This window comes from Antrostomus carolinensis, unplaced genomic scaffold (assembly GCF_000700745.2).
Source record: "Antrostomus carolinensis isolate BGI_N321 unplaced genomic scaffold, ASM70074v2 scaffold22488, whole genome shotgun sequence".
Lineage (NCBI taxonomy): Eukaryota > Metazoa > Chordata > Aves > Caprimulgiformes > Caprimulgidae > Antrostomus > Antrostomus carolinensis.
This window is the reverse complement of record NW_010335289.1, coordinates 1,255-7,492: the sequence shown is the minus strand read 5'-3', so window position 1 is coordinate 7,492 and position 6,238 is coordinate 1,255. Positions and strand designations below refer to the sequence as shown.

Sequence of the window (6,238 nt, the reverse complement as noted above, 5' to 3'; positions counted from 1 at the left end):
CGACAACCTCCCTTGACCTGCTGGCCACGCACTTTTTAATGCACCCCAGGATACTGTTGGCCTTCCTGGCCACAGGGCACAGTGCTGGCTCATGGCCAGCCTGCTGTCCACCAGCACACCCAGGTCCTTTTCCACAGAGCTCCTCTCCAGCAGGTCAGCCTCTAACCTGTACTGGTGCATGTGGTTATTTCCCCCAGGTGAAGGACTCTGCACTTGCTCATATACACACTTGATGTTACTTGTGAGCAGAGGCAGAAATGTAGAAGGGATATCAGTTCAGTCTGAGCTCCTAAAGGGTGTGGGGCAGAAGAGTTTCGGAGCCTGCAGGAAAGACCACAAGATGTGAGTCTGTAGCCTGGTGGCTAACTGAGGTGCTTCTGAAGGGGATGTGGAAATAATAGACAAATCCCCAGCTACAGCAAAAGAAAATGCTTTCAAAGGGCAGCATGAGAAGCTCCTGTTCAGCTTCTGATGCTGCTACAATCATCTTACAATATTATTAGCCAAGATCTCCAGCTGTCTATTGATAAGACATGTATTTCTAAGACTGATAAAGCTGTGTTTTCCACATTGCCCATTTAATAAAGAAAACAGACTAAACTTCCACAAATTCTTTATGGGTTGCTTTCTCATAAAAGAGAAAGAGTTACAGAGAGTAACAGAGTATATTTTCTGGAAAGAAAACAGAGTATATTTTCTGGAAAGGCGATAAGATGGTGCTTGCTAGCAAGGAATTTAAAATAAGTCTAGAAAAGAAGGGTTAAAGTTGGAAATTTGAGTTACTGCACTTTCAGTTCAGATTTTTCTTTATAAGCAGTGGGGAGGAGTGGGTGTTAGTGGGTAGGAATTATGGAATGAAAGCGAGGAAAACACAAAGCAACCAAAAATCCATAGGTACATGTGCATACCAGTCATTCTGCTGTTAGAGTAAGATTAAAAGCCTTTTTTTTGGCTGACTTCCTACTGCAAGTGTTTAATTTCTCTTCCCACCTGTTTCTCCTCAGTAATAATGTAATGAACTGAGTAAGACATTTGCATTATTCATATTTGCTATTTAACAAATTCTTGGGTACAAAACTCAGGAAAATATCAGAAAGTAGCATTCTCTATATTCCTAGACTTCTATTTAAAAGTTTCCAACTGGAGAGACTTGTTTCCCAGTCATATCCTATTTCTTGCTTTTAGAGCCAGTGTTTTAACCCACCAAATCTGTTTTATTCCCTTCAGCATGTCTCCTTATTTCAGCCAATAATAATCTTTGAGGTAGAACCTTTCTTTTTTAAGTTCTATGCATATGAAATTTGCTACATATCCCTGTCTGTCTAACCGCAATAGCTTAAAAGAATCCCTGGGAAGTCACTTAAGTGAAACTTCCCTCATAAATTTAGATCAGCTATCTCTAGTTAAATTACGTTTTGCAAGGAGTTCCTCACCAAATCCTGCAAAATTGCTTTCCTTATTCACCCCACAACTCACATTAAGTTTATAGGTCTTTAATTGCTTGCTATATCTCATGGTTTTTTTGTGAATAATGTTGCCAATTTCCTGTTCTCAGAAGTGAAACAAGTTCTCAAGCTATGGTGTAGCTTTACTAAGGATTATATGATTATTACAGCATAACAGTAGAAATGCATGGCGAAGTAAGCAGACACATTTCATGAAATTTATAAACATAGGAAGTAAATGAAAGATAAAATTTAAAATCGGTATCGGTAAAGCATTATTGGAGCATCAGCTACTAACCCAGGCTTGGCAGAAGCATTTCTTGTTGGGAAGGGTCACACTACCTAAGTAAGTTTGCAGGGTTTGTCATACACAAGACCAGGGAAAATCAGGCTCGACAAGGAGTAGACATGCATAGAGGCACATCCTGCACCTTTTCTATCAACATTATTGGCCACTGCCCTGGCTGTGACTCAAGATCAAGCAGTTACAAAAGCTTAAAAAAAGCCAAGCTGAGCCCATCTGCTGTTGGATTGAGGTGAAGCATCCTCAGTCTCTCCTGTCCCCTGTCCACCCAGGCCACGAAACCATGAGATTGGTTGAACAGTAAGCAGCCTTCGGCTTTGCTCCAGAAGCCAGTCTGAATCCATATCTGAGTGTGAACTTGTCTGGAAACAACACAGATGGTAGGCTTGACAGTCTAGGCTTGAAAACAAGTTTCACTCTCCATGTAGCTGCCAAGGCAGGTACATGGCTCTGAGTCTTCTCCAACTGTGGGGGCTGTTTGGAGTCCCCACCTCTTGCTCATGAGTGCCATATAATTAGTTTTTGTGGAAGAGCGCCCTGTACATGGGCTAGAGAGAGCATGGTTTCCAATTGCCCAGTCCATGACATAAAAAAGCAAGTAAAATTGAAAAATTGTGCCTACTTTTCTTAACATGAATGCCATTTCAACTGTATTTTATGATGAGCTGAATGACAAAGTGTCTAATTAAAAAGACATATAATTTGGGGCTTTTCTATTTTGGGACAAGATTTCTGAGTTTAATGTTCTCATAAACATTATTCCAATAGGGACCATTACAAACTGCCATTTCCTATAGAAATTAAAATATTAACATGCATGCTGAAGACAGAAATTCTAGAAAATACTCCAACGTGCAGGAGAAATATCCTTCTGAGAAACTGCCATCACTTTCAAAATGCTTCTAGGCTAGCACAAAACCAGCATCCCTTAATTTCAGCAACTCAATAAATGTGAGGTGAAAACAGTCTCTTGTACACAGGAAGAACATTAAACAGAGCAGAGTGAAGACTCAGCGCAATTCACTTCCACTGGTCAAGTCTATAAAGAAAAGGTGGCCCTGCCAACTTCAGTTTACTTTATTATGTTGGGGAAAATAATGCTTCTCTTTAAAAAGCACAGATTCAATTATAAATAGAAGCAATTGTGTTCCATTTTTCAGAAGGTCATGCATACAAGAAAGAGGCACATGGAATTGTTTCAAGAGTTAAATCAGAAATTTCAGACACTGGACAGATTTCGGGATGTACCAAAATCAGGCAGTATGGTAAGTTTTCCTTCTTAGATATTCAAAATATGATGCAACCTTAACAACAATGAAACAAGAGTCCTTTGAATTCAGTATATTTCCCAAGAAGATCTCACTCTACACTACCTTTAGGTAGCCTCAGAATTAGAAAAAAATATATATGTTTTCAGTCATCTAACGTATGATGAGACCTATTACGTTTTACAACTAGATCATAACTAACTCACTGACATTGTTATAGACTACAAGTAATGGAGCTGTAGGGAACACATTTCAAATCTGTATGTGCCTACCAAGTCTAAAGGACTTTATACAGAGAAAGCAGCTCACTAATGTAGTTTGGCCAATAGGGCCTTTCCTGTAGATAGGCAGACATTAAATTAGTTACTACAAACCAGACCAGCTAGATTCACTTATTCATGAGGCGATCCAGAAAGCACACAGGGTCTCTGCAATGCTGTGTCTTTTCCATACTAGGTTTATAAATATTTACCATGGGAAAAGCAAAAATTAAATCATCCTGACTCGACTCTGCTATCATAATAATTCAAATTTATACACACATACACACATGCTTAACACCCTGACTACCTCTGATAATGACAGCAAGGAAATGCTTGATTCTGCCTAATTAAAACAGCTAATTTAGTGTGACATTTGTTAGCAGTAATATTATGATTAGTAATAATTTTATATATAATTTTATAGTGTGAAAATTGTATATTAAATTGAATTGAGCTAGAATCATTGTATTCTATAACTTTTTCAGACGAGCTGCTCTCAGACATGAAGAAGAGGTATTAAGCAGATGTGAGGCCAATGGATTTACATCATTTACATCATCTTAATCCAGCAGAAATTTGGCCCTGATTCTTTGATGAACCTTTAGCTGTGATATGTGTTAATTTGCACCCTGTTCTCACTCACTCCCCATTCTGAGATTTGCTGACATGTGAAGTTTGCATTCACCTCCCTATTTGAGATTTACTGTCCATGTAAAGCTCAAATGAATTCAAAATCTCAAAGGGCATCTCAGTGCAAGAGTTGTGTTTACTGTTTCGCATTGGCGCTGTTTTTGAAAGGTCTGCTAATAAAAGCTGCCTACAGGAATGGTCTCTCTATATGACAGTTAGAGAGTGATCCAGGTACATAAACATAGGCATCTCAGACTGTTTTATACAGTCTCAAGTGTCTTAGTCTACAGCATGGTACAGGCAGTGATGACATAGCACTCAAAGGAGTCTCATGAAAGGTAGTTGGAGATCAGGCAGAAAATCCAAAGGCATCTAAAATGGTGCAACACTGTTAGGTTTTGGCAACTAAGTCTCACCCAGTATGTTACAGCAGAAATCACTAGTTAAATTGGTCTTAGTTCATAATGTCTTCTACAATATAAAAACTAGCATTCAAAAAGAAAAAATCATGCAGTAGAAAATAACTAGCTTTCAGCTTGTTAATCCTAATATACATGAGTTCATCAACATGTAAACAAGGTAGCTCTCACAGCATTTTCAAGAACTAGGTTTCTGTGGTTCTGTCATGCACCTGCCCAAATTAAAATCCAGCTGGCAATCTGTTTCAAACCACTCCATATTTCAGGCAGCAAGCTCTTCTCAAGTATCTTCCCTTCTCTTCTCCCACTTTTCTACACAACTGCTATTAAAGAGATGGCTATTGGTACTGGATCACTCGGCCATTCCTCATGTACATTGGTTCTTGTGAAATAAAGGGCTTAGCTGGCAGCTCAGGTAAGGAGCCTGCCAAAGTGCTGATTGTTCAGTGAGAAAGAGTCACAACAGAGCTGAACATCCGCCAGCCTGGCTCCCTGCAAAGCCATTTCCCCTCTCTGGCTTCTGTATCTCATGAAAGCACATTAGCGATCAGCCTCAAACAGAAAACACATTATTTCATCCTTGTTTTTAATTATTCTTTCTTCTCTGGTCTTCAGGAGAACTCAGCACCAAGCAAGGCTCCATGGGACGCTTTCAAAACCACAGGTGACTACCAACACTATACAACGATAAACGTATTAGACACAGAGGCAAAAGATGCTTTAGAACTCAGACCAGCAGAATGGGAGAAGTGTCTGAACTTGCCTTTAGATGTGCAAGAAGGTGACTTTCAAACAGAAGTTTAACAAAAACAAAAACAAACTGAATAAAATGAAAGCAAAACAAAATTAATTAATTGCACTGACAATAAAGAGACTTTGGGAATCCTGACGCTCCTTTCTGAACCTTGTGACTACTTTATGTCAGGTTCTTCCTGTGCCAAATGTCAGTGGTTTTTTCGTACAGTACATTTCCACTAGTGTGGCTAGTGGAGAACCAGGTGTACAATTCTTACCATCGTGTGTTGTAAGTACCCGTGGAATGGATTTGTAAGGTAATCTTTATAGATAAACCTCAAGCAACGATTCATGTTGTAACAGCTTCATTTGGTTTAGTTTTCAAAAAACTTCACCATGAAGCACAATGTATATATTTATGCAGTTTTTAAAGTTTATAACAGTCTGTTTGGCCATTACTACACTTTTTACTTTATAATATAAAAGCAAAGTTTTTGTCATTAAATGAATGTCTGTTGAGCTACATTCTTCATTGCTTTAAATGCAATAAAGTAATAATCTCACTTTTATATGAATAATATATTTCACATCTTTATTATTGCAGTTTTCTCTGAAAAGCTCAGAGTAGCTTTCTCAGCTGCAGCTGTGTATAAAATATTTAAAATGTTGTATGGTGTAAATAAACCTTTGTCTACATATCAGTTTCTTAGTGCATTTTATTCTGTATTTGCTTATCTTAAATTTGCATATTTATAAAGTTTTCTTTAAAAACACACATATTGAACATATATTTGGAGTTTTAATAGTATGTTGTCGCAGCTCCTGCAAGGAGTTTCTAAAGTGTATAAGTAGGTTGGTATAGTCACTCTGCATTTTCTTAGGTATTCTTTTGTGACAATGTACCATATAAATAGGACCTGTCAGAATACTATTACAGTTGTTCTGTTTTATAAGAATTTTTGTCTTGTTGCAGAAAGACAAATAGCAGAAAAGTTAATTTTCAATGCACAGCACCCAAAGAAAATGTTGATTTACAATCATTACATCTTGTGCATGGTCTTGTTGCTGTGTAACAACAAGAAGGACTTGAAAGATAAAATATTCTGAAATATTTTAGACAAAAAAATATTGAGTGTGTTTAATAGTATAAATCAAGAGCAGAGCATGATTTCTG

General features: G+C 37.8%; 1 long non-coding RNA gene across 1 annotated transcript; it reads left to right on the top strand.

The window, feature by feature from the left end:
- Positions 1–2,903: 2,903 nt before the first annotated feature.
- Positions 2,904–5,762, top strand: LOC104530034 (uncharacterized). Its single transcript, XR_003766299.1, has 2 exons — positions 2,904–3,014; positions 4,945–5,762. It is a non-coding gene; the product is annotated as an uncharacterized LOC104530034 (long non-coding RNA).
- Positions 5,763–6,238: the final 476 nt, after the last annotated feature.